Genomic DNA, 26,682 nt, shown 5'->3' with positions numbered 1-26,682 from the left:
CGGCGGGGCGCAGGGGCACCCGGGACTGCCCAGAGCCCGTCCTGGCCCTTCGCTTGGGAACGAGGGACCCAGCACAGGTTAGGGCTGCAGACGAGGTCTTGGGCCCTGAGCCAGAAATGGCAGGTGAACCTGTAGGACGCCCCCGCCTGGGTGTGGACAGAGGAGGAAAGGCCGGAGGCCACGTGTGGGAGGGATGCCGGAGTCTGTGGGCAGCAGGCGGGACGAGGGGCAGAGCGGGCACAAATGCAGGCTTTTCTGGAGGCTCTGCCCCCCCCCCCGGCAGACTCGGTGACCCTGACTCAGTCTCTCCTCCTCTGAAATTCCATTTTCTTACCTGTGAAATGGAGAGAATAATGGAATTCCCTCCTGGCACGAGGCTTTGTGAGGATCAAGTGAGGGCGAATCCTAAGAGGCTTTGTCAGCCTTGAGATTCTACGGGGAAAAGGCCATGTCTTAAAGTCACAGAGCGCTGGGCACGGCGGGCACCCTTTCTCCCCGAGCAGCCGGCGTCTCTACTGTGTGCCAGGGAGGCCCACGGCTAGCAGGAGACCACCAGACAAACGGACGGCAGACTCCGGCCCCTCCCATGACGGCAAGGTTCCCGCTCGCCCGCCAGCACGGGGCCAGCCTGGTCTCCGGTCTCGGGTCCTGTGCGGGGTCCGGGGAAGTCAGTGTCTGTGCGCTCAGGGCTCCAGGCCCCCCGCTGCCTCCTCCCATCCCGGGGCACCTCGAGGGGTCTGGGGTCTTACCCGCCGGGCCCCAGATGGTGTGCAGCCACCTTCCTCCCTGCTCCAGGCCGGCTCACAAGCCGTGACCAACGGTGCTCCAGCAGACGGTCCCCAGACTAGGAGCTCGGAAGTCAGGACTGGCACTTCTCTCCTCCCGGGTCTCTCCACGTCCCCCCCCCCCCCCCCCCCCCCCCCCCCCCCCCGGCCCCGGGCCAAGTGCCAAGTCTGGCTTTTCTGACCGCCGGGCATTGCGGGAGAGAAGGCCAGCTGGTCAGTTCTAACAGTTCGTCATTCTGTCTTTCCTCTGCTCAGAAGCCCTTCAGAGGCTCCGGCTCCCTGCTCCAGGGCTGGGCCTGGGCCTGTGCTTTCACCCACCCGGAGGATTCTGGGATTCGCCATCTACCAAGGCACAGCAGTACCTTCTTCATCATTTCAAGCTGCCAGCCTTGCCCAGTCACCGTCCAGGCTCTCAGTGCCTCTGCCGGCCCTCCCGAGCTTCACCCCATTCTGCACCCCCAACTTCACTGTCTTTTTGAGCCAAATAGACTCCCTTTACGAAGGCCGAGCTCTCAAAATGCCCACAGAGCAAAGAGAGAGCCTCAGACCCCTCCCGGGATCCGAAGGGGGCTCCTACAGTCCCCTCCAGCGTTAAATCTCTAATCCTAAACCTCTAAAGTAATCTAATCCCAAACGCAGCCAGGAAAGCCTCGGGATGGCTGTCCTGGCCTGGAAAACCAAAGCCCCGTCACGGGAGGGCGCCAAGAACTGCCCAAGCCCGAGAGCCTGAGGGGAGGGAGACAAGGAGGCTCGTCCCCACGTGGGAAGGTCGGGGAGAGGCAGAGAAATGCGCCTCAAGGGAGCCTCCTTGGAAGCCTTCTCAAATCCCAGTGATCGATTGGCTCTGCCCCTCCCCTCCCCAAGCAACCAAGCCAGTGTCGAGGCGCCAAGCCTGCGGCCTGCCCCCAAGGCCCCCGATTAGAGCGAGGAGTCTCTACCTTGGAGTTCTGGCTCTGCCTGAATAAACTTGTGAAAACCTTTGGGCCTCAGTTTCCACTTTTGTAAAATGTAAGAAATGGAGCATCTGGGTTCGGTGCTCCTCAAGTCCTGTGTGGCTTTGATGGCAGACACCAAGTACTCCTCTTCCTCCTTAAGAAGGCCACTCCTGGCCCCTGGACAGGACGTCCTTACAGTTGCCCGACTGCCTCCTTGGGTTTTACTGGGTCCCCTCATTTCTGAACACCTTCTCTAATTACTGGGATCCCATCTGCCCTTCTTCTAGCCAAATGACTTCCCTCTTGTCGTACTCCTGCTCACTGAAATCCTATTTATTCTCCAAAACCTCCCTCCAGGGTCACCTCCTCCATCAAGTCTTCCCTGATTGCTCCAATGCTCACTGAGCTCTGAATTCCCTCAGCTTTACAGCATGCGCCTCTCAGTGGGGTCCTGCAAAAAGCACAGTGTGAGGAGGAAGAGGAGACCCATGCAAGCAGCGTGACCATGGCGGAGCCCACTTTTCTCTGAGTCTCAATTTTCCTGTCAGTGAAATAGGGGTAAATTATATCTGCCCTTTCTCCACGGGGTTATGGAAATATTCAATGAAGGCATCCACACGGAGGGCTAAAGCACATCTACGATGGCTGTAATCATCGCCACCATCATTCTTAAATGAAACAACTTGCCACGAAGGTCCCCATTCGCTGAGCTCTTAGACCGCTTACCTCTTGGAGTAGATAATAAACACTCCAATCACATTATGCTGCTAATAACTAAATAATACTAATTGCTACGATTGTCATTATTCGTCTCTCTCTAGCTCTGTACAGTTCATGAGCCTTTTAACCCACCTCGTCTCATTCTTTTTTGTTTTTAGCCCTTCACTTCTGTGTCTTGGCTCCTAGGTGGAAGAGTGGTCAGGGTGGGCAATGGGGGTTAAGTGACTTGCCCAGGGTCACACGGCTGGGAAGTGTCTGAGGCTGAATTTGAACCCAGGACTTCCCATCTCTAAGCCTGACTCTCCATCCACTGAGCTACCCAGCTGCCCCCATCTTCTCATTCTTGACAAACTTTCTGGGATGTAGCAATGACAGGGGTTATTGCCTCCATTTTGCAGATGAAGAACTAGCTTCACTGGGTTCCAGAGTGGCACAAGCAGGCAAGGTTGGAGGATGTAGGAGCCTGGGCAGCTGGTCACTCCGAGTCGGCCCTCCTGGACTTCCGTATTCAGTCAGCATCCTTGTCCAGTGCCGGAGAATCCCAGGCATGCCCTCCTCTCAGCCTCAGTAGCTCAGGCACATGCCACCCAGCCCTGTTCAACTGCTTCTGCCAAAGCTGAAGCGAGGCTAAACTGAGCCACGGAGCTCTCTGGGGAATGAGGTTGGGACGGGCCCGTAGCTCCAGCCACCTTCGTCTGGTGGGGTTTGGGCACGAATAGTGTTATTGCAGCCAGGTTTGCATGTAGCTCCATCCTGTGCCACCTGGAGAGCCTTAGGGTGCCCATAACAGGAGGAGCTCACAGCAACGGGCACCACGATGTGGCAGGAAAAAGACTGAATCTGGAATAAAGCAACGTGGGCTCAGGGTCGTCCTCTAATAGGTCTTTGCTCTGAGACTGAGAAAATAATATAAATATAGGATTTGAGTACAGCAGCGCAGCCTGAGTGCCAAGGAAGATTCCAGAACCTTGAGAGGAACGTCAGTGACACTTTGGACCCGACACCGAAGTCCTGAAGTCTCAAAGTCTAATGGTGGGAGTTGGCGAGCCAGACCAACCCTGAAGCTGCTTCCTAGTGGATCTTCAATCAAGCATCCCAGGGAAGGAGCAAGGTAGAGAAGGTGCTCGTGGCTCTGTGGTGGACATGAAGACCATCCCTCCTCCCTCTCCTAACTTTGGGTTATCTCGCTCTATTTCAAGACTCGCGTGTCCAGCTTCGAGGAAGATCTCCGTAAGACCCGGCTAACAAGCAGTCTGCTCGTAGATTTAGCCATAGTGTAGATTTTGTCCGTCCCTGCACTCCTGAGTGGAGACCCATAGATCTTAGAGGCAGTTTACCTCAACCCCTTCCTTACCTACCCCAAGAATTATTCAGATCTCAGTTGCTATACTCTTTCCTCGTCCAGGCCTTTCCCAGATGCCTCGGTTGATAAAGACGAACCCACTGTGAATCTCAGCTGTTTCCCTGCTTGTTATCCATCTATCTGTTATCCCAGCTGGTCCCCAGCTCCGTGTTGTACCCGTGTTAGTCCCACTTTCCCTGTGTTTATTTACTTATTTAAGTCAGCTTATATCCAGTGTCCTGACTTGAGTTCCTTAGATCCAATTTATTTATTTCAGCCTCAATCTCTAATCTATCTAGATCTAGATTCATCTAGATCTGATCTAGATTAGAAGAGTGAGACTCAGAGTGGTTACATGATTTGCCTGTGCCTTGAGAGAGGTTCAGTTCGACAGGCATTTGTGCCAGGGATGGCGTGAGGGGAAAAAATGAACCCATTCCTGTCCCCACGGAGACTACTGTCTAGTGGGGGGAGGCACAGGCAAGTAAGTGCAAAGGAAATCCAAAATAATTAGGCATTTGGGGAGAGAGGCAGCACCTCTCAATGGGGGAAATCAGGGCAGACCTCTGAGAGGAGGTGGTGTTTTGGTTGATCCTTGAAGGAAGCTGGGGATTCTAGGAGGAAGAGATGAGGTGGCATCATATTCTATTTTGAGGGGACGGTTGGTGCAATGCAAATGAAAATGAAAGCACTTTTGAAGTTTGTACTATGTGCCTGGCACTGGGCTAAGTGTGTAACTAGAAAAAGGGGGACAATCTCTGTCCTCAAGAACGTCACGAGGAGAAGGGAGACAGCACCTGTGGGAGAGTGAGTGGTGACTCGGGAAGGAAGTCCCAGGGCTGATAAGCGGAACCATGAGGCAATCAATGGACATCTCCCTCCCAGAAGCACGGACAATATTTATTTGGTTCCTGTTCGTGAGAGAAAGAGGAGCTGGCCAGGGCAGGCAGCTGAATTCCATGGGAGGGATGGTCTGGTCTGGGGCTCACTAGACAAAGCGATCTCGCGCTCCCTCTTCAATGGAGAGAGTTCAGCCAGGAGCTCCACAGGAATTTACCTCGGGGGAACAAGTGGGACAGCAGTTGGGTCCCTTCTTTGGAGATGATGCTGGGGTGGAGGATCACCGAGCCAGCCTACAAAGATGGGCTGAGCCAATTGCATCTGGCTCTTCGAGGCGCAACAGAAATGTTTGCATTTCACTCCAGGGACAACAGGAGACCCTCAAGATTTCTGAGCCACAGTCACATGGTGAGATCCATGTTTTGACAATGACCTGGAGAATGGGCAGGAGAGGGGAGAGCCTAGGTATGGGGAAGGCCATGTTAATAATCCAGAGGCGAGGGCAGACGCATCAGAACAAGGTGGGAACGGGCCATAGATATTTTGAAATTAGAGTCATCAAGATTTGGCCACTGATGGAATCTGGGCAGGTGAGGGATGAGAGAAGAGTCAAGAATGGTGCTGAGGTTGAGGACCTCCCAGGCTAAAAGTCAATGAGCCCAATCAGCAAACATTTACAAGCACTTCTGGTGTGCTGGGCGCTCTGTGGAGCACTGCGTATTCAATCCAAGTCAAGAGGAAGACAGAGCCTACTTTTTTTTTAAACATGTATTAATATTTATTTTTTTGAAAAGTTAACATGGTTACATAATTCATGCTCTTACTTTCCCCTTCACCCCCCCCACTTCACCCTCCCCCCCATAGCCGATGCGCATTTCCACTGGTTTTAACATATGTCATCAATCAAGACCTATTTCCACATTGTTGATAGTTACATTGGTGTGGTCTTTTCAGGTCTACATCCCCAATCATGTCCGCCTCAGCCCATGTGTTCAAGCAGTTGTTTTTCTTCTGTTTCTTCTCCTGCAGTCCTTCCTCTGAATGTGGGCAGCATCTTTTCCATAAATCCCTCAGAATTGTCCTGGGTCATGCATTGCTGCTAGTACAGAAGTCCATAACATTCGATTTTACCATAATATATCAGTCTCTACGTACAATGTTCTTCTGGCTCTGCTCCTTTCACTCTGCATCAGTTCCTGGAGTTCTTTCCAGTTCACATGGAATTCCTCCAGGTCATTATTCCTTTCAGCACAATAGTATTCCATCACCCGCATATACCACAGTTTGTTCAGCCATTCCCCAATTGAAGAACATACCCTCATTTTCCAGTTTTTTGCCACCACAAAAAGCATAGCTATCAATATTTTCGTACAAGGACAGACCCTACTTTTAAGGCATTCTAATGATAGAAAATACACATAAAGGGCATGGAGGAGGGGAGAGGAGTTGGGAGTTATGGAGGCAAAGATCTGAGAATGAGAAACAGGACTGGGAGAGGAATGAAGGAAGGCTGACCTGTGCCCTTGTTCAAAATGGAGGTCCAGAAGGAACTCACCAAGGGTGAAAAGTAGCTGCAGGAGTCGGGGGTGATGCAGGGTAAGAAGCCTGGAGACCAAGTCCAGAGAATCAGAAGCAAAACCAATAAGGCCAAGAAAGATTGTGGTGTTCCTGAGGGAATAAGGAAGGCAAGAGGAAAGGGACATAGCAAGGTGGGGAAGAGAAGTTCAGATGGAATGTCCGAAAGGAATTTGGAGGTATAATCCTGAGGCTTAGGGCATAGATGAGGGCTGACCATGTAGATGATCCTGAAGATAATAGGTCAATCCATGGGAGCGGAAAAGATCAATGAGAGTTGTCACTACCGAGTGCTCAGATGGGTAGAAGGAGAACTGAGAGGGGGTCATAAAGTCTCAGGAAGGAGACTATCCAGGAGGACATGGTGACCAACTGGAGCAGTTTTGGGTGATGAAGGATGAAGACTGAGAAAAGACCTTTGGACTTGGCGGTCAAGAGATCCTGGGTAAACTTGATGAGAACAACTTCAGCAGTTTCAGTGCGGGAGAGACAGAAGCCAGATTGCCAGGGCTGAGAAGTTAGTGGGCAGGCAGCCAGTGTAGACAGCTGTTAGGTGACATGTAAATGGGAGCTATTAAGAAGGCCTTCCACACACCCTTCCCCCAAATTTCAGGAGTTTGTGGTGCTGACAGACAACACACTTTGACAAAGAAGGCTGAAACCAAAGGTCAGCCCAACACTATCAGGTTCCACAGCTCCGAGGAAGGGGAGTCTGGGTAGGTGAGGGGATGGCAATAGCCCATGACGAGGAAGGGAGGGGAGAGAACTTTAGCGATCAAGTTACAGGCTTAGACTACAGAATCCCTAGACAATGGTTGACTGGGCTGATTTAGGGAGTCTGATTATAATAGGACAGAGGAAGAATTGAGGATGGAGTTTCAGGATTAGCTAAACAGGTGGCCCTGTGGTGGTGTGGAGGGTTAGGAGAAATCATGGTCAGTGATGCCAGTGCTGTACACAGACAGTAGCCAGGCCTGGGAAACAGGGGGTGGGGGAGAAGGGGGAGGTTGAGAAAGAGATCAAGGCAAGAGAGAGAGACTGAGAGATAGAGGGATGGGCAGTCCTTCATTCCTGGCTCCCCACACATTCCCTGTGGTTACCTGTCCTGTGTTTGTGTATGGTTGATCTCCTAGACTTCGAGGACTGCATCTTCTACCTAGATGAGGGTCTGAGACTCTCAATCCCAGGGGGATCTCTTCCTTCTGCATCTTCTCCCTGCAATTCCAGCTAGGGGGCACAGCAGTTCCTTTCCCCTTATTTCCCCCATTTATGCTTTCCTTCAAAATGGCACCTCTGAATGAAGTGGGAATGAAGGAAAGACAAGAGGAAGACTTGCTTAGATGGCATACTGCTCATGAGACAGGGCATTATCCCCTCTTCTCCCCCAGGCACACCTTTAGCAATTTGGAGACTCCTCCTATCAATGTCCCACACTCTCCATATTGCATTTCCAATCTCAGGGGAGGAATGTCTTCCTTTCTGGGCGCCACAATATAAAAGCAGGACCCTGATCAACTGGTGACTGTCCAGAGAAGGGTAACCAAAATGGGGAAGAGCCAGGTGATCGTTCAGCATGAAGGATTCTTGAAAGACTTTTAGGGAGGAAGCAGAGATTCAGGGTAAGGGGAGGGCATGATGAACTTGCTTCTGTCAAGTATTTAAAGGCTGCCATGTCCAAGAGGGATAAGGCTTTCTCTGCTTGGCCTCAGAAGGAACAATGGGCAGAAGGTTGAAAAGTAAATTTAGGATCCATGTTGGGAAAAAAACAAGGACTTCCTAACAATTAGAGCTATCCAGATGTAGAATGAGTTTTCCCTTCCTGGAGGTTTGCAAGCAGAAGCTGAAGGACCACATACTGGATGTAATATATATATAGAAAGAGTTTTTGTTCAGACACAGAAAAGACTAGATGCCCTCGAGGTCCTTTCCAACTTAGAAATTCTGGAACACTGTCAGAGTTCGCCTTTCATGCCCAATGGAAAGGGATTTCAATTCCATCTCTTTCGGGTTAAATCCGGAGTAAGCCCTAAGGTCTGATGGGGCGAGGATGGCCAGCCCGCAAGGGACCTGACTTAATTTGGACATTATTTGATGACAAAGATGGTGGCATGAGGGACAAAGAGGACATCCATATCGTCAGCTTTCTAAACACTGTTCTTACTTGACCCCCGAAGTTCCTTTCCGTTTGACATTTCCGTTTCTATGATTCAGTATATCATCTGTCAATTTTGCAGAATCCTGACATTTTGGGAGTTAGGAAGAGCTTCATCAACTAAATAGTCCAGTCTATACCCCCAAAGAATCCTCACTATTGTATCCAATACGGACTCATCTACTTAGCTTTTACTAGAAGACTTTGGGTAATGAAAAGTCTCTCACCTTCAAGGCCCCTCCTTCTACTTTGGGGCAGTTTGAATTCCTAGAATTTTTTTTCTCCAATCAAACCTAACTTAGACTTTTTATAACTCCCCAGCACTCCCCTCCCTTCTCTTGGTTCTGCCCTCTGGGCTCCAAATGTGAATAAGTCTAATCTGGACCATCTGCTGGGCCTCCCACTCCAAGTCTTTTCTCCAACCAGACTTCCCAAGGTGCCTACTATCTCTGAACCCCCAGGTCCATTCATACACAGGGAATCCAGGAAATGAATGAACCTGATGAAGGGGTGAACTGTGTGACTGTCATCCTGCTATTTGAAAGGGAGGAGGTTGGATGGGGAGGCAGGGCCATGTCCTGGCATTGGACATCTGTCCAGCCTTAAAATATACCCCTGTTCTGGAGGACCCGTATTTTGCCCCAAGGGTCCTCTGGGTCTAGAGATAAGGAGCTGGCTACAGTATTTCTCCAGCAGCTCTCACTCATTCACAAGGTTTTACTCATACAGATGATGAGCAGGTCTCCCTTTCCAGTCCTGCTCTCTCCCCTGGGCTGCACTCACTCATTTCCACCTGGATGTAGTCCTAGAAGGGAACAGTATGTAATAGCACCAGGCATGCCAATAGCCTGTTAAGGTTTGCCAAAAGCGGCATATTCAGTATCTACTTCAGACTTCACAACAACCCTGAAGATAGGCATTTCCCATAGTTTGGGGAGGAAGTCATGATTATTGGTATTTACATCATGCTTTCAGGTTGCCAGAGCACCTTCTGGAGTTTCACAACCAGCTGGAGAGGGAGGTACTTCTATCATCCCCATTTTACAGATGAGGCAACTAAGGCTCAGTTGAAGTGACTTGTCCATGCTTAACAGGTCACACATTTTGCAAGGAATCTAATCCTACCTCCTTGTAACCAGTAGGTGGACATTATAGAATGGCAGTTTTGTTTTGTTTTGTTTTTTTTCTTACTAGGTTACAAAGACATTAAATGCTTTGTAGAATGTTCCAGAAAAGAATCTCATGAGTAGAATTTTGGGGAATCAGGCTATCATGTTAAATTATTGTAGGGACAGCCAGATAGCAGAGTAGATAGAATGCTAGATTTGAAATCAGAATACCATAAGATCAAATCCTTCCTTAAATACTTCCTAACTAGTCTTAGTTTCTTCATTGGTACAATAAGGATGTCAATACCTCACAGGCTCATTGTGGGGCTTGAAAGAGGTAATAATAGATGTAAAGTTTTGTAAACTTTAAAGTCAAAGTATAATAGGAGTGATGTTTATTGTTAGAAGAGGCACTTCACTGTGATAGAAATCATGCTTGCTGAATCTGGGTTCAAATGTTTCTTCTGATATTTACCAACCATTGTGTATGACCTTGGGTAAGTAACTCAACTACTCTGTGCCTCAATTTCCACATCTATAAGACAGGCACAATAAAACCAGCAATAATACCTATCTCATAAGGTTGTCATGAGAATCAAATGAGATTGTGAGGAAACAGCATAATGTAACAGAAAGTAAATTGAATTTGGATAATAAATAATATGTATGTAGAGTTTACCATGTGCTAAGCTCTTTACAAATATCATTTCACTGATCTTCACAGTAACCTTCAAAGATTTTTAAAATTTTTTATTTTTCCTCTATTACAGGTAAAACCAATTTTTAACATTCTCTTTTAAGTTTCCTCACTTCTTCCCTGACCTCCCTTCGCTTTGAAACAGCAAACAATCAGATACAGATTTTACATTTGTAATCATGGAAAATATATCTACATATTAATCATTTTATGGAAGAGATCTTGATTGAAAGAGGAAAAAGGAAGGAAGGGAGAGAGGGAGGAAGGAAGGAAGGAAAGAAGAAAGGAAAGAAGGAAGGAAAGAAGGGAAGGAAAGAAGGAAGGAAGGAAGGGAAGGAGGGAGGGAAGGAAGGAAGGGAAGGAGGGAGGGAGGGAGGGAGGGAGNCAACAGGCTCCCCAGAATCCACGTGGGATCTGGCGTTTTTTAATTAGGGAAAAGATAGATTTTACTAATAAAAATTTGGATGTGCTCACTTTTACATTGGCCTATGCATTTACTCAGTCCAGTTCCCACTGCCACAACTGGGCTCCCAGTCACCACCATGCATGTCATCTTCTTCTGGTGAAGTCATTTCCTCCCATCCTTCAAGGCCCAACTGAGGTTCCACCTCCTCCATGCCAACATACTAACCCTTCAACATCTACAGGCTGAACATGATCCCTCCTTGTCCTTGTTTCTTATTAACTAAGCCAAGAGAAGACAAGGAAGGAAGGGAGGAAGGAAGGGAGGGAGGAAGGAAGGGAGGAAGGAAGAAAGGGAGGAAGGGAGGGAGGGAGGGAGGGAGAAAAGGAAGAAAGGGAAGGAGGAAGGGAGAAAAGAAAGGAAGGGAGGGAGGAAGGAAGGAAGGAAAAGGAGGGAGGGAAGGAGGAAGGAAAGGAAGGAAGGGATGGAGGGAAGGAGAGAGGGAAAGAGGATTCTATCTGTTTTTTTCTCAGAGAACAGATGGCATTTTTATCATGAGTTTCTAAGTCTATCTTGGATCATTGCATTGCTGAGAATAACCAGGTCATTCACATTTGTTCATCAAGAAATAGTGGTGTCACCATGTAGGGTTTTTCTGGTTCTGTTCACTTCACTTTATATCACTTTATGTAAGACTTTCTAGATTTTTCTATATAAATTCTCTATAAAACTTCAAACACAACCTGTTTACAATATCTCCCCCACCCCTACTACCCCACAGCCTTGCCAGTCTTCTTACACATTTATTCTCCAGCCTCATCTACTCTGCAACCCAGAGACACTGGCCTTCTTTATGTTCCTCAAGACCCTCTATCCCCAGACTCTGGGTACTTTCACTGACTGTCTCCCATGCCTCAGATGCTCTTCCTCTTGTCCCTGCCTCCTGACTTCCCTGGTTTCCTTCAATTCTCAGATGAAATTCTTCTTTATACAGGAACCCCTAGATAGGCAGATAGACGATAGATAGATAGATAGATAGATAGACAGACAGACAGACGGACGGACGGACGGACGGACAGACAGACAGACAGACAGACAGACAGACAGATAGATAGATAGATAGATAGATAGACAGATAGATAGATAGATAGATAGATGATAGATAGATAGATAGACAGATAGACAGATAGATAGATAGATAGATAGATAGATAGATAGATAGATAGACGGATAGACAGTTAGATAGATGATAGGTAGATGGACAGATAGAGAGCCAGAGAGATAGATGATAGATATTGATCTCTATGTATTCAAATATACTATTATTTAGTCATATATATCTTGTGTATACAGGATTGTTTATATTCTGTTTGCCCCATTAGACCTTGAGTTCTTTAGTACCAGAAACTGAGTTGTATTTTGCTCTTAGCCTTTCTTTGCCTAGCCCCGCACCTGGCACATAGAAGGTGCTTGTTGAATGTTTACTGACTTGACTTGGAAGCAGCTGGGGAGTTCACCATCTCTGATGCACCCAAGGACTGAGTCACACACGGGTCAGATAGAAGCAGGAAGCTCAGAGTTGGGCGTGGAGCTTAGCACAGTCCTCACCCACACCTAGTTTCTCCTGTTTCTTTCTCTCCCTGGCCCACCTATGCCTGAATAGATTTGGTGAGTGTATATTTGACTGATGCTCCATCTTCACAGGTCCTCGACCCCAGACTCTTCTTCCTCACGGGCATATTCTCTCCCTGACGCCCCTACATGTCAGATGGACGTCGGCTGTACAATTAACGAGCCTCATCCACTTCATTATTTCTTAGCCTATCCTCAGTGTCTTTTTAATCTCATGAAACTCTCTAGGCGTCTCCTCTCTCTCCCTCCTTTCGAATGTCCCTTGATTGATTTTCTATCCAAACTCCTTTCTCCACAGCATCCCCTAGTAACCGATGCTAGTGCCTAATAGCTTTCATTGCTTCCTCCAGTTCAGGCTAGTTTCATCTTGTTCTGTCCTCAGTGGGAAGGAAGAACAGGTGGCCACAACACTCCGCAGAATAAATCCCTTCAACTGTTAGTGGAAGGCCATGAATAATCCCATGTTCTGGATGGAAAGCAAGCGCTCACTCATTTCCCCAGACCCGTCAATGAACTCCCGCCAAGTTGGCATTTCTGTGTGCAGGCTTTTTTTTTTTTCTTTCATCTGCTTCTGTCTCACACATGTGGCACTGATGGAATCCAATTGGCCTGGAGTATGTCAGCTAACTTGGGGCTGGGGATGGAGAAAATGGGTGACTTTCCAATATACCCAGAAAAAGCTAGTTTGAAAGCCGGGCTCTTCTTCTCCGGGCATTTCTACAGCCTCCCAGCAGCACAGAGAGCCTGGCTCTTCCCTGGCAGCCTTTGTATCTGGCATCTTGGCTTCCATGCTTATTGGATAATAGATAGTCCAGCTGGTAGGCAGCGTCAGTTGGCCCATGGACCAGCCTTTGGGGGCGAGAGGGGGGCAGACATTGTCATTCCCAACTCTAATTATGCTGGATGCGAAAATGAGAAAGAATTTTAGAGATTCGTCAAAATGCGACCTGATGATCCTCCAGCCTACGTGAACCTCGTGCTCTTTCTGGCCTAATCCAGAACTCGTAAGTGAAGCAGACACGAAGCAACTCATGGCCGGCAAAAGGACAAGAATTCGGTGGGGATTCCCATTATCCGGCTCTCCCTGCCTTGCAGGAGCTCAGAGTCAGGAGCAGCTGGCCAAGGCTCTCTGGGCCGCTGGGTAGCTCCAGAGAGCGGCGATGGGCATGTGTCAAGGGAAGGAACTGGAGTTAGAGATGATGGGGATGGCAGTGCCGGAATGAGGAGTTCCAAGCGTGGGGCTGTAGGGGAACTAGGCCAAAATCAAGCCAGGTTTTGCTAAGTACCTCCTAAATCCAAGCCAGTGCTGGGGGCAGAAACAAGCCTGAGACAATGGCCTCGAGCCTTCCGATCAGAGGATCTTTATGGGGAATTTGCAGGTCATTCAATCCTCCTGTGAAAACATGACATAAATGCATGGAATGTTAATAACAACACGAGAGTTTGGGAACGATCAAGACCAACGTTAGAGATGTCCCAAGGCTTTGCGGGATTTATGGCCAAGTGGAGTGCCAGGAATTCAGGAGAAGCAGAGATTTCTGGAGATTGCTGTGGCGGAGGAGGGCTCTGATCTGTATTCCGAACAGGTGGTCCCTCGGAGGGTAGAGGACAGTCAGTCATAGGGAGGCCTTTGAAGAGACAACCGACAGTATTACCAACCCATTCTTTAGAACACACGAGAGCCACAGATTCTCAGAACGGGAAGAGGCACCTTCCAATGTCTGGAGAAAATAAGCGGCTTCTTTTCCAGTCCCTCCCTGCAGAAGAATAGCCTTTCCAACCCCCCTCCCAAGAGGCCGGTCAGCCTCTGCTTGAAGACCTCCGGTGATATGTCCAACGTGGTCCATTCGGGTTGGAGGGAGTTCTGGTGTTTGGGATGTTGTTTCTTTATACCTAAATCTGCCTCTGCATCTTCCTTCTCTTGTTCCTGGTTCTACTGTCTGGGTCCCAGCAGACTAAGTCATGGCCACCTTCGACATTCCAGTCCTTCAGATACTTGCTGATGGTTCTCAGTCCCTCCCAAGATAAGAAATCAAGAAGTATTTGATGAACAATTACAAAGTGTGGTGCTCTGTGATAAGTCCCCAACTGACAAATTTAAGGAAAAAGGCCGTCCTTTCCCTCAAGGAGCTTATATTCCAATGGAGGAAAAGGGCGAAGGCCAAAAAGGCAAGAGTGGATCCGGGAGAGGAGTGGAAGAGGAAGTGTGGCTGCTTTGGGCGTTCCTTCACAATGGAAGTCTCACCAATGGAGAAGTCATCAGTCAAGGTAGGGGGCTGACAAGGTAAGTTCGTCCTTTTCTCTGAGACAAGCATCCTTAGTTCCTTCACTGAAGCCTTCAGTCTTTTTTTATTTTTCCATTCTGGTCATACTGCTCAGTACTATGCTAATGTCTGTAAATCCCTGTAAACTTTACGAAGCCTCATGTAAACATCGCTGGTCCTTTAAATGAGGCCCCAGAAGCAGACAAGATGCCCAAAGGACTCTCATCTCCCTCGTTCCAGATGATACACCTTTTTTTTTTTTAAACCCTCACCTTCCATCTTGGAGTCAATGCTGTGTACTGGCTCCAAGGCAGAAGAGTGGTAAGGGTAGGCCATGGGGGTTAAGTGACTTGCCCAGGGTCACCCAGCTGGGAAGTGTCTGAGGCTGGATTTGAACCTAGGACCTCCTGTCTCTAGGCCTGGCTCTCTATCCACTGAGCTACCCAGCTGCCCCCCAGATGATACGCCCTTTGAAGAAGATGGAGCTCCCGTCAGTCTTTGTGATTGCTACATCACGGTCTCCCTCTCTCAGGAGAATGGGGTCCACTAAAACGTCGCAGCGCTTTTTAACAGGGTCTTAGAAACTAGGCTGAGTAAGAGCAGGAAATGGGGGGAAGTCGTTGTGGAATTTCTCCAGAGCTGAGAATGGAAACTTTGGGATCTGGGCACATTTCAGGTACCAGCCTGAAGCGGTAAGTCAGCTCCAGAGCAGACGAAGCCCTCCTCGGGGACCTCTGGGGAGCCTCCCTCACTCCCCTTTTGCCTGTGATTGTGAGTGAAGTGTTTTGTTGTGTCTTGTCTCGTGTCCTCTGTATAGGGGCGGGTCAGATCTTGGCAGCCCACTGGAGAGTCTCAAGCAAATGATGCCAATTTTTGGCATCTAAAAGGGAAAACAGATCCACATAGCGAAGGGGCTGGCACCCCGCCAGGGCCTCATCTCAGCCAACCCATCCCTGGCCAGGTTTCAGATCAACCGAAAATGACTCATTTGTATTGTGTGATTTTGAGGAGGCATTAGGAACCCAGAGCATTAATGACGGTGTTTATTGGGCAGAAGTTTCTAAAGCGAAATCAGATCTACTCTCTGGCTGTGGTAGGAAGCATGGGAAGAAAGGGGTCAGCAAAGTCCCCAGCCAAGAACCCTTTTTCCAAAGAAGTGAGAATTAGCCTGGTTCAGTCACCTGCCATGGAGACTTGAGAAGAGCCCAGCAACTTCCCAGAGTGCCGGAAGATGGAAAGAGAAGCAGCTTTAAATGAAAACTTTCCGTTTGGGAGCCCCAAATATCCTCCAGGACTCCAGGATTCCATGGGGGAAAGCGAGAGGCCTACTTGGGTCGTATATCAGCAATTCTTTATTCTTGACTCTGCTGTGTCCAGCCAGGAGAGAGAGATGAAGTCGGCATCATCGAGGAAGCTCAGAGGATGAAACGCTTCAAATTCTGAGCCAGGACGCTTAGCAGTTATTGTCATCATACAAAGATGGGGGGTCTTTGGTGACATCTTGGTTGTCTCCATTTGGACCACAGAAATGGGGCACAGGTGAGCATTGTGGGGTATCAGAGGGAGGACTGATCCTGGAGCCAGGTGACAGTAGTTCAAATCCTGGCCCTGTTTCTTACTGTGTGACCTCAGCAAAGTCTCCTAACATTTCTGGTCCTCAGTTTCCTCATTTGTCAAATGAGGAACAGTGATATTTATAATACTTAACTCCCAAGATCCTGCATTGTGGTCAAAGAAAGGGGATTTGGTAGCATTGAATCCGTGTGGGATAATAAAGTTAGACCTGAAATTGGGAAGAAGCGGGTTTGAATCCCACCACCACCCCGGCACATATAGCCTTTCTCATCATGAATATGGCCCTGCACCTCTCTGATTCTCAGCACCTTCTCTCCCTTGTAACATGAGGATGATCATGCCTGTTGAACGTGCCTGGAAGAACTGTTGGTTGAGAGCTTTAGAATAGCTGATGCACAGAATGAAAACAAGCAGAAACCTCTGAGCACTGCCCGTAGCTGCCACTAAAGCCACGGTTCCTCTTGTCTAGTCCCCAGCTGGGTGGGGGAGTCCCATATCTAGCCCTGGGCAAGAGCCATGATGAAGGTCGTCATGAAGCCAATGAGTAAGATGGCGCCATGCTGGGGGAAATGCACTTCATTAGCAGTGGCTCCCTGGCACTCGTTTTGGAGGTAACCTCACTGCCTTGGACAACCCTGCAGGCTTCTTCAGTGCAAAGATGCCAACCAAGAGGTATTTTCCCCCGCAGACTCTCAGAGTTGGATGGGACCTCAGAGGCCATCCAACCCCTACCTGAGGAAGAACTCTTCCCATGTCCCCCATGAATGGGCATCCAAGTCCTCCTGACCATCTCCAGGATACAGTCCTTCTCTGGGGATGAGGCATATCCTGCCTCTAGAAGTAGCCCATGCCATGCAGAGAGCTCTATATGCTAATGATGTTCTTCTTTACATTGAACCTGTAAGGAGGAAATAGGGGTTCTATGGGTTCAACATATTAAAAGATGGTCGCCAGAGGATTGAACTATTATCAATCCTCAATTAAGAATAATCTCAAGTCAAAATGGACTTTTATGGAAGTTTATTTTCAATTAGGAAGGTCGAAGGTAGGGAAACTGAGAGAGAGAAACTCTGGCCCAGACCAGGTAGGAATTTAGAGGCCCAGCAGAGGGGCACAGAGGTGAATTAAACAAGGCTTCTAGCCACAAGGCCTCTTCTAAGAAGAGGGGCAAGAGAGGCCTCCAGAAACGCCAAGGAAAGAGAGAGAGAGTCAGCCTAACTGACCCATGTGACAATTCAGAGGGAAGCCGTCAGAGTCCCACCAGAGTCTCAGCCTTCCAGCACTCCTCTGTGAACCAGAAGAGCTCCTCACCTGACGCTGTCTTCCACCGAAGACCTCAGCTGCCTGAGGACCTTCTCCTTTTGAAGGGGTCACTTATGCGTCACTTCTTGTGCCTCCCTCCTAATTTGCATGTCCAATCACAATAGACAATTCTCATAGACCGCCGAGGGGGTGATCAGTCGATTCTGATTCGTCCCTCACTTTAGCACATGTGGGTTATGGACCTCCCAGAATTAGAGATGTTCTCACTTTTGGTGATTAAATCTAAAGATGGGCAGTGTAGACTTAATCTCATTATCACAAATCTCAGTCTACTCTGAAATGAACCCATTTCTCATGGCTCATTCCTGCAAGAAAAGCAGAACCAGTCTTATGCTACCTCATCTTGAGAGTATCCCAAATACTTCAGATTATTGATCCATAGACGTAGAGACAGAACGGCACCCCCATTGTGTAGATTGGGGGGCAGGCCTAGAGGATGGCCTTAAGAGTCAGAGCATAGTCAGGCCTGGAGTCAGGAGGATCTGAGTTCAAATTTGACCTCAGATACTTCTTAGATGTGTGACCCTGGGCAAGTCACCTGACCCTGATTGCCTAGCCCTTACCTATTTTTTACTCGGAGTTGTTATTAAGCAGAAAGTAAGGTCTAAATTAAGAAAGAGTCAGAGCCCCTGGATCCCTTCCTGACTGATTTTGGTTAGGCATCCCTCCTCTGCCTGGGGCTTTCCTCTCTTGGGTAGCCTGGGAAAATGCCTGCCTTGGTCCCCCTAGAGTGGTTCTATTGGTCAAACAAGCAACGTGGAATTGTAAGGAAAAGCAAGAAGCCTGCCGCCTGGTCATCTCTGTTTCTCTTTTGGCTCCGTCTCTTTTCTTTTCTTCCTTCTCCTCCTTCCGTCCTTCTGCTTTCCTTCTCCCCTCCTCTGTGCCTCCTTAGCTCCCCCCCTACTGCTTTTCTCCTCTTCTCCCTCCTCCTCCTCCCGCTCCTTCTCCTTGTTCCCCTCCTCCTCCCCTTCTCGCTCCTTCCTTTCCTCTCACTCCTTTTCCTCCTTTTCCTCCAAACCACCACCACCCAGGCGAGAGCCGCTTGGCCTTTCTCCAGAGCAGCTGGAGAGGGCTGATGGACGGCGCCCAAGGAAAGGCTTGCTGACCCGGAGAGCGAAGGGTCCGGCGAAGGAAGCCTCGTGTATCGTGCCAGGGCGGAGACCCGAGCCCAGAGGCGGCTCCTTCCCTGCTCCAGCCTACCATCGAGGCTCTTGGGACGCAGGACTCAGGCCGGGGGCTCTGGTGGGCGGCTACGGTCAGCCTATCCCAGCTGTCAGCCCAGGCGCAGCCCGCCAAGTCCCTGATGGTTCTGCGGGTCCGCCTGCCCCAGCCACAAGCCCGGGAGAGGAGAGCCGGATCTGCTGGGGCAGTGGCGGGAAGACGCGCCTCGTATAGAAGCATCACTTCGGGCCCTACCGGGAGCTGCCACGTGTCAGCGAAGACTCGACATTCATTTTGTGGGCCGACCTTCGGCTGTGCTCGAGGAAGTGTCCTGCTCCGGGGACGCGCGTCAAATTATTTCCTTATTGGGAAAAGTACCTGAATATATATTTTAGAAACAAAAAAAAGAGCCATTCAAAGAGTTTCCTAGAACATTCTTTGTAATGATGATGTAAATGGAATGTATGTCAGAAACCATCGAGGCGCCCAACAAGAGTTTGCGGTGCAGGAACGAAGCGGAATCCTGTTGTGTAATTAAGGTAAGAAGGCGAGAGGAATACAGGCAAACCCCAAAGTCTGCGCAATAATGAAGAAGGCAAAGAACGCCCAGAAGAACAGGATTGCCATTCGCTGTAACCCTCTGAGGAAAAATGAACGAGAATGAATGATAGAATCTGGGAGCGGCTTCTTCCAACACTGGTGTTCAACTCAAACAGAAACGGGGCTCACTAATCCACAGGTAAAAATCCCTGAAATTCACTTACCGAGTTAGGTTAAACTGTACAGTTATTGAACGACTTCCAGGAAGTGATGCAGAGCGAAAGGAGCAGAACCAGGAGAACATTGTACACAGAGACTGATACATTGTAGCACGATCAAATGTAACTGACTTTGCTACTAGCAGCAATGCAGTGACCCAGGACAATTCGGAGGGATTTATGGAAAAGACGCTGCCCACATTCAGAGGAAGAATCGTGGGAGCAGAAATGCAAAAGAAAAACAGCTGCTTGATCACATGTGTGGATGGGGATACAATTGGGGATGTAGACTCTAAACGATCACCCCAGTGCAAATATCAATAATATGGAAATAGGTCTTGATCGATGCTACATGTAAAACCCAGTGGAACTGCTCATTGGCTATGGGGTGGGGGAGGGAGGAGGGAGAGGAAAGAGTATGAATCATGTAACCATGGGAAAGTATTGTAAATTAAATAAATAAATAAAATAAAATAAAATAAAATAGATAAAGTAAAAAAGTCAAAGGAATATTTCAGGCTTTAGAGGGGAAAGGGAAGAGAATAAATATTTGTTAAGTACCTACTAAAAAAAATGCAAGGCGATCTATGTTTCCTTGTATTTCTTTTGTTAAATATGCCTCAATTACATTTTAAGCTGCTTTGGGTTCCAGAGGAGTGGCTGACAACCTTGATCTAAGTCAAGAATGGAAGAATTTTCATCTTTTGTAGAATGAAACTAAAGGAACAGGGGATAGAGACTAGATTTGGGATTTCATTGATATAGAGAAATCCCAGATGAGAAAACCCCTCCTTCCAATTTGGTTTGGCACTTTCTTAATAAATTATAACTTTAGACAGCTGTCTGAGCCATAGAGAGATGAATGACTTGCCCAGGGTCACACAGAGTATATGGTAAAGATGGCCCTTGAAATCAGGTCTACTTTCTTTCAAAACCAAACTTCTATCTACCAAGCAACCCTGCTTCTCTTCTACTGAAAGGCATTAATTAGAAGAGTGATAAGTCCCAAGCAAGGTTAATTCATTGATGTTCAGGATTATTCATAGTAAAGCACTGTCCCTCCCCCAAAGTCCTCCCTCATCATGGGTCAGTAGGTTGTTGAGTTTGAGCTGTCATTCTGTCCTGTGCAGTGCCTGGACACGCTGAGCCATTACTGATCCCCTGCACGATCCCCTGGTGATGGCTACCATAAATCCTTGAGCTAGCCGACCAGAGTTCAGGGCACAGCGTGTTCCTGGGGCCATGAGGCTGCTCCAAGCTCATGGTTTCACTAGAGATAGGCTTTGGAGTTGGCCTCGCATCCTGGGTTCACAGCACTCCCATCCCAGCGCCAGTGGCTCTTTGCAGGGAGTGCTATAGGACAGATCAAAGTGTCAGGCCAGGGACCCTGGGGGTCAGCTAGCTTCCTAAAACTGCCGCTGTAACTCACCCCCCAAGAGAAGACTTAGCACAGGCTGTCCAGCAGAGACACTGAGAAATGGCCCCCAAAGGGGTCCAAGGAGTGTAATAGAGAGCATGACAATTCCTCAAGGGGCCCCTCCTGCCATCCCCAGCCCACCGTGGAGAGACACCACCAGGAGTCACGTAAGGAACGAGGTCCTGGCGATGAGGGTTCCTTGGAAGCCGCTACTTTGCCACTCAGCCCGTCCCAGGACTCTAAGTGCTCTCCCACTGGGAGGAGGGGAGGGGGCTTTGCTGAAGTCCCCCCTCACCCACGCCATGGAGCAAAAACAGGGTCGAGCTTTCACAAAAGACGCCTTTTGTGATGAAGAGAGAATTTTTAAGAAGTGAACTAAAGACAGAAGAACCCAAGGTCTGACCTTGACTTGACTTGATATTATTATTAATTTAGAGCGCAGCACATATACAATATAGTGGGATCATTATAGCATATTATAGGTTTCAGCAGCAAATTATGGTATAGTCGATATTATGATACTGTTATATTATCATAATAGTAGGGCGAATGCACTCCCATTGGGGAGTTTTGCATTCAGAACTCCCCTGGACACTTCGAGGAGCCCCAAAGACAAGGTGATGCATTGCTTGAACCTGAGGAGACGATGAACGCGAAGGAGAGGTTTAAGCATGTGGCAGCCCAGCTTGGACATGATGTCGCCTTTCAGAATGACATGGAAAAGGGAAGGGACTCTTGGGGCACCCCTACTTCTTGGTAGCAAAGGTGGCGGCAGCAGAAGCAGAGAGGAGAGGGCTGTGTCTTTTAGGAGAAACCTGGAGATTGGTGGTAAGAAGTGATGCCAAGCGAGGTGAGGAAGGAGAGGGGCCACCCAGGGGAGCCTCGCTCGCTGGCGGTCCTCCATGCTGAATCCTCGACTTCGAAATGCCAAGAGGTCTATGAAGGCAGGAGCAGGCTGGTTCCTAGGCCACAGAGGATGGCCTTCGGGGTCTACCTGTCACCCAACTCTGCCCTGTGGCTCTAAGAAGTTGTAGCACGCACAACAGCCAGACCCGGGGAAGTCTAGCTCAGAAAATGGGCTAAACTAGATTGTTTTCAAATTTTGTTTAATTAGTTAATTTAGAATATTTTTTCATGGTTACATGATTCAGGTTCTTTCTCTCTCCTCCTCCCATCCCCCTCCCAGAGCCAATGCCCAATTCCACTGGGTTTTACATGTGCCATTGATCAAGACCTGTTTCCATATTATCGATTATTGCATTAGGTTGGTCGCTTAGAGTCAACATCCTCAGTCATATCCTCATCGAACCATGTGATCAAGCAGGTGTTTTTCTTCTGCGTTTCTGCTCCCACAGTTCTTCCTCTGGATCTGCAGAGCATCTTTCTCATAAGTCCCTCAGAAATGTCTTGCATCATTGGGCTAAAGTAGATTGAAGGTAACCGGCAGGTGAGTTAGGGAATGTCCACCCTGAGCACCTGAAGACTTCCTCAGGGGATGAGAACAGTTTGCTTCAAAGGCCACAAAGGGGCTGAAGCAGGAACCGTGGAGAGCTTCGAGCTTGGTCAGACATAGAAGATGCCATGGTCACCCCCTGCCTCCTGGCCATCAGCAGTCACCCTGGCTTTGGTCCTGACACTGGACTCAGATGACTTAGGAAGAGAGAGGAAGGCCAACGGCAGCTCGGCTTCCCTCCCACACAGTTCATGAGTGAGTCAAAGCATTGCCTCATGATCTCATTGGACCTCTTTGAGGACAAAGGACAAACAAGAGCAACAAGTGCTTCGTGCATGATGATTACCCGGTTGGTGGGGTTTCTGTTCGTTCTGTCTTGTTTGTCTTTTTCATTTCTAGGTGCAGGAAGTGGAATCTCCATTGGCCAGCCAAGAAGGGAAGCCCTGAGAAGTCAGCAAGCCCCAGGTGGGCTTAGATTGGAATCTGAGGCTGCTGTGTAAAACTGAGCCATGACGTGAACCTAATCTGCTTCCCTTCCCCAGAGTATGAGGTGATGTGTGTGTGTGGGGGGGGTGGCGATGTGGCACCTCAAGAATTGGAGGATATGTTGAAATATTCACTATTATTATATCCTTTGCAGCAGTTATCAGGAAAAAATAATCTGACTGTTCAATGGAACTGAGGTCCAAGGGGCCCCATAAAATTGGTTGAGCAGCATCGCTGGGGGCTAGAAGTAATGGCAGAGAGCCTAGACATCCTTATACCTCCTGGATGGGGCAGTGACATGTAACCCACCTGGCCTTCTGGCAGTGGGGGATCAGGACAATCACTCTGCTGATATTTATGTGACATTTATAGTGTTTTCAAGTGTGCCAGCTGGATAATAGACATCCTATTTGAGGGAATCCCTTAAAGTCTAATTATCTTCTATGAGGAAACTAGATCAGAGAATCAAGATTCCAAAACGACAAGGTTGGAAAATCCAAGAATTACTGAATTTGGTCACCAGAGAGGCCAAGTGGTGTCTAATGCCACCAAAGCCACAGGGAATCCCGTGCCACCTGACAGGTGTTCATCCAACTTCTATTTGAACCCCTCCAGCAAGAAGACACCCAACACCCCTGCCAACAGCCACGATCCCTTTGGGACAACCCTTAATGTTAGGAAATAGGTCTTGCTGTCTATCTGCAATCCGCCTTTTCTTGTTTTTAATACCAGTTAGCTGCCTTTCTCTTAGATCAAGCTTCTAAGTTGAACCCTTCTTCCACAAGGCAGCCCTTCAAATGCATCACCATCACTAAGGCGTGTGTAGGGCTTTAAAGATTGCAAAGCACTTTTTCAAGGATATTTTGTTTTATCTTCACAACAGCCCTGGGAGATAGACGCCATGACTGTGTCCATTTTAAAGATGAGATAACTGAGGTAAACAAGGATTGATTGGCTGTCACAGGGTCATAAGATAGTAAGGTCTGAGGCTGGGTTTGAACTCAGGTCTTCCTGATTCCAAGTCTAGCACTGTCCATGGAAAAATCCAGCTTTCTCTTTTCTTTTTATATCTTTACCTTCTGTCTTAGAATTGGTACTAAGCATAGTTCTCTAAGGCAGAAGAGCAGGAAGAGCTAGGCAATTAGGGTCAAGTGACTTGCCCAAGGTCACACATCTAGGAAGTGGCTGATATCAGATTTGAACCCAGAACCTCCCCCCAGCTTCCTCTTAAGATGGCTATCTTGTCTCCCCTGAATTTTCCACTACAGATAGAGTTTCAGCCACTTGTCATGCTGTAGAAATTACCAGCGTGATGGGAAAAGACAAACCTGTTTGGAGAGCTGCCTTCTCAGGCATTACAAGACTGCAGCTAATCCAGTCCTTCCCAGGGTGCATGAGCAGTCCCCCCAAGGTCCTCTGTGGACAAAGGTCAGAGGAAGGATGATGTTCACAGTGCTTAGTAACCGTGGAGCCCTCCAACATGCTACTGTGCCCTCCCGCTGGATAGTCCTTTCTCTATTTTGTATTTAAGTGATGGTGTGCATGCTGTTCCTCCCCAACACATCTTGAGTTCATTGGGGGCCGGGATTATTCCTCTGGAGGTTAGCATCCCTAACGATGGGGTATGGCACATAGTATGTGGAATAAATGACTAAATCAGCAAGTATTTACTGCTAAGTACTCAGTAAATCCTAGACACTGTGCATGGCACTGAGGGTAAAATTAAAAAAAAAAAAAAGAATGGACGTCTTGGCCTCAGGGAGCTTACATTTCTTACTAAAACAACATGAACTTAGATGAGTGAATGAGTCATTCCACTCCTCACCCCAATTAATGGAATTACAGAAGCCCTATACATCTCCAGTGAATCCTTTAAAAGCTTTAAAGAAGAATGGAAAAACCTTTATTTTGGAAGGAGTTACTTTCATCACTGTATGAAATCAGATGCTGTAACATGAATTCATCATGATTGGCTGAAAGAGTCTGACACACCTCTGAGCCTGTCCATCTGAAATCAAGCCAGCTCCTTAGGAGGATTCTGGGAAGGAGAGTCTAGTGGCAGTCAAGGGAACTGCCTAAAGCAATCAGGAGAAATCGAGTTTGAGTTCTCTCCTCCTCTTGCCCCATTTTCCAGGTGATGATCTTATAAACTTCTTGTTCCATAAAAATCACAAGAAGCAGGATAGGGAGCTATGCCCAATGAGGCTTGAAAGAGAGGTTGGAACCAGGCTGTGGAGGGCTTTACGAGCTAAACAGAGGAGTTCTTCTGTTGTTCTGAGAGCATTAAGGAGCTACTCCAATAACACAGTGACATTGTCTGATCTGCATTTAAGGAGCAGAATATAGGATGGATGAGAGGGATAGAGCCATTCAGGGGACTGCTGAAATAATGCCGATGAAAGGTAATGATCTGCCATGGCAGCTGAGTCAGTGGAGAGTCTGCAGGAAGTTCAGGAGATGTGAAAGTAGAAATGATAAGATTTGGCAAACAACTATATTTGCGAGGTGTCCCAAAAGTCTTAGTGCCACTTAAACATCTTCCCATGCATTTTCTTTCTTTCTTTTTTTTTTTTTTTCGCAACTAGTTAGTCAATTTATTAAGGAACTGCAGAATTCTCTTAAGTACTGGGAAAAGTAAATTATCACGATATTAATTTCTTTTCTCTTTCTGGATGTCATATCAATTCCTTTTTTAGATATATCAAGGGTTCATTTTTTTCATTTTTTCATTTTTTTAACATTTATTAGTATTTATTTTTTTGAAAAGTTAACATGGTTACATAATTCATGCTCTTACTTTCCCCTTCACACCCTGACTTCCCCCTCCCTCCCCCATGGCCGATGCACATTTCCACTGGTTTTAACATGTGTCCTTGATCAAGACCTATTTCCACATTTTTGATAGTTGCATTGGTGTGGTAGTTTCAAGTCTACATCCCCAATCATGTCCACCCCAACCCATGTGTTCAAGCAGTTGTTTTTCTTCTGTTTCCACTCCTGCAATTCTTCCTCTGAGTGTGGGTAGCATCTTTACCATAAATCCCTCAGAAAATCCTGTGTCATTGCATTGCTGCTAGTACAGAAGTCCATTACATTCGATTTTACCATAGTATATCCGTCTCTGTGTACAATGTTCTCCTTTCGCTCTGCATCAGTTCCTGGAGGTCTCTCCAGTTCACATAGAATTCCTCCAGTTTATTATTCCTTTGAGCACAATAGTATTCCATCACCAGCATATACCACAATTTGTTCAGCCATTCCCCAATTGAAGGACATACCCTCATTTTCCAGTTTTTTTTGCCACCACAAAAAGTGCAGCTATAAATATTTTCGTACAAGTCTGTTTATCTATGATCTCTTTGGGGTACAAACCCAACAATGGTATGGCTGGATCAAAGGGCAGGCATTCTTTTATAGCCCTTTGAGCATAGTTCCAAATTGCCATCCAGAATGGTTGGATCAGTTCACAATTCCACCAACAATGCATTAATGTCCCAGTTTTGCCACATCCCCTCCAACATTCATTACTCTCCCCTTCTTTCATTTTGGCCAATCTGCTAGGAGTGAGGTGATATCTCAGAGTTGTTTTGATTTGCATTTCTCTAATTATTAGAGATTTAGAACACTTTCTCATGTGCTTATTGATACTTTTGATTTCTTTACCTGAAAATTGCCTATTCATGTCTGTTGCCCATTTATCAACTGGGGAATGGCTTGATTTTTTATATAATTGGTTTAACTCCTTATTTATTTGAGTAATTAGACCCCTGTCAGAGTTTTTTGTTATAAAGATTTTTTCCCAATTTGTTGTTTCCCTTCTGATTTTGGCTACATTGTTTTTGTTTGTGCAAAAGCTTTTCAGTTTGATATAATCAAAATCATTTATTTTACATTTTGTAATTTTCTCTAACTCTTGCTTGGTTTTAAAATCTTTCCTTTCCCAGAGATCTGACAATTAAACTACTCTATGTTCACTTAACTTATTTATAGTTTCCCTCTTTTTTTTCAAGTCATTCACCCATTCTGAGTTTATCTTGGTGTAGGGTGTGAGATGT

This window comes from Gracilinanus agilis, chromosome 3, assembly GCF_016433145.1.
Source record: "Gracilinanus agilis isolate LMUSP501 chromosome 3, AgileGrace, whole genome shotgun sequence".
Classification (NCBI taxonomy): Eukaryota; Metazoa; Chordata; class Mammalia; order Didelphimorphia; family Didelphidae; genus Gracilinanus; species Gracilinanus agilis.
Note: the sequence above shows the minus strand (reverse complement) of the source record.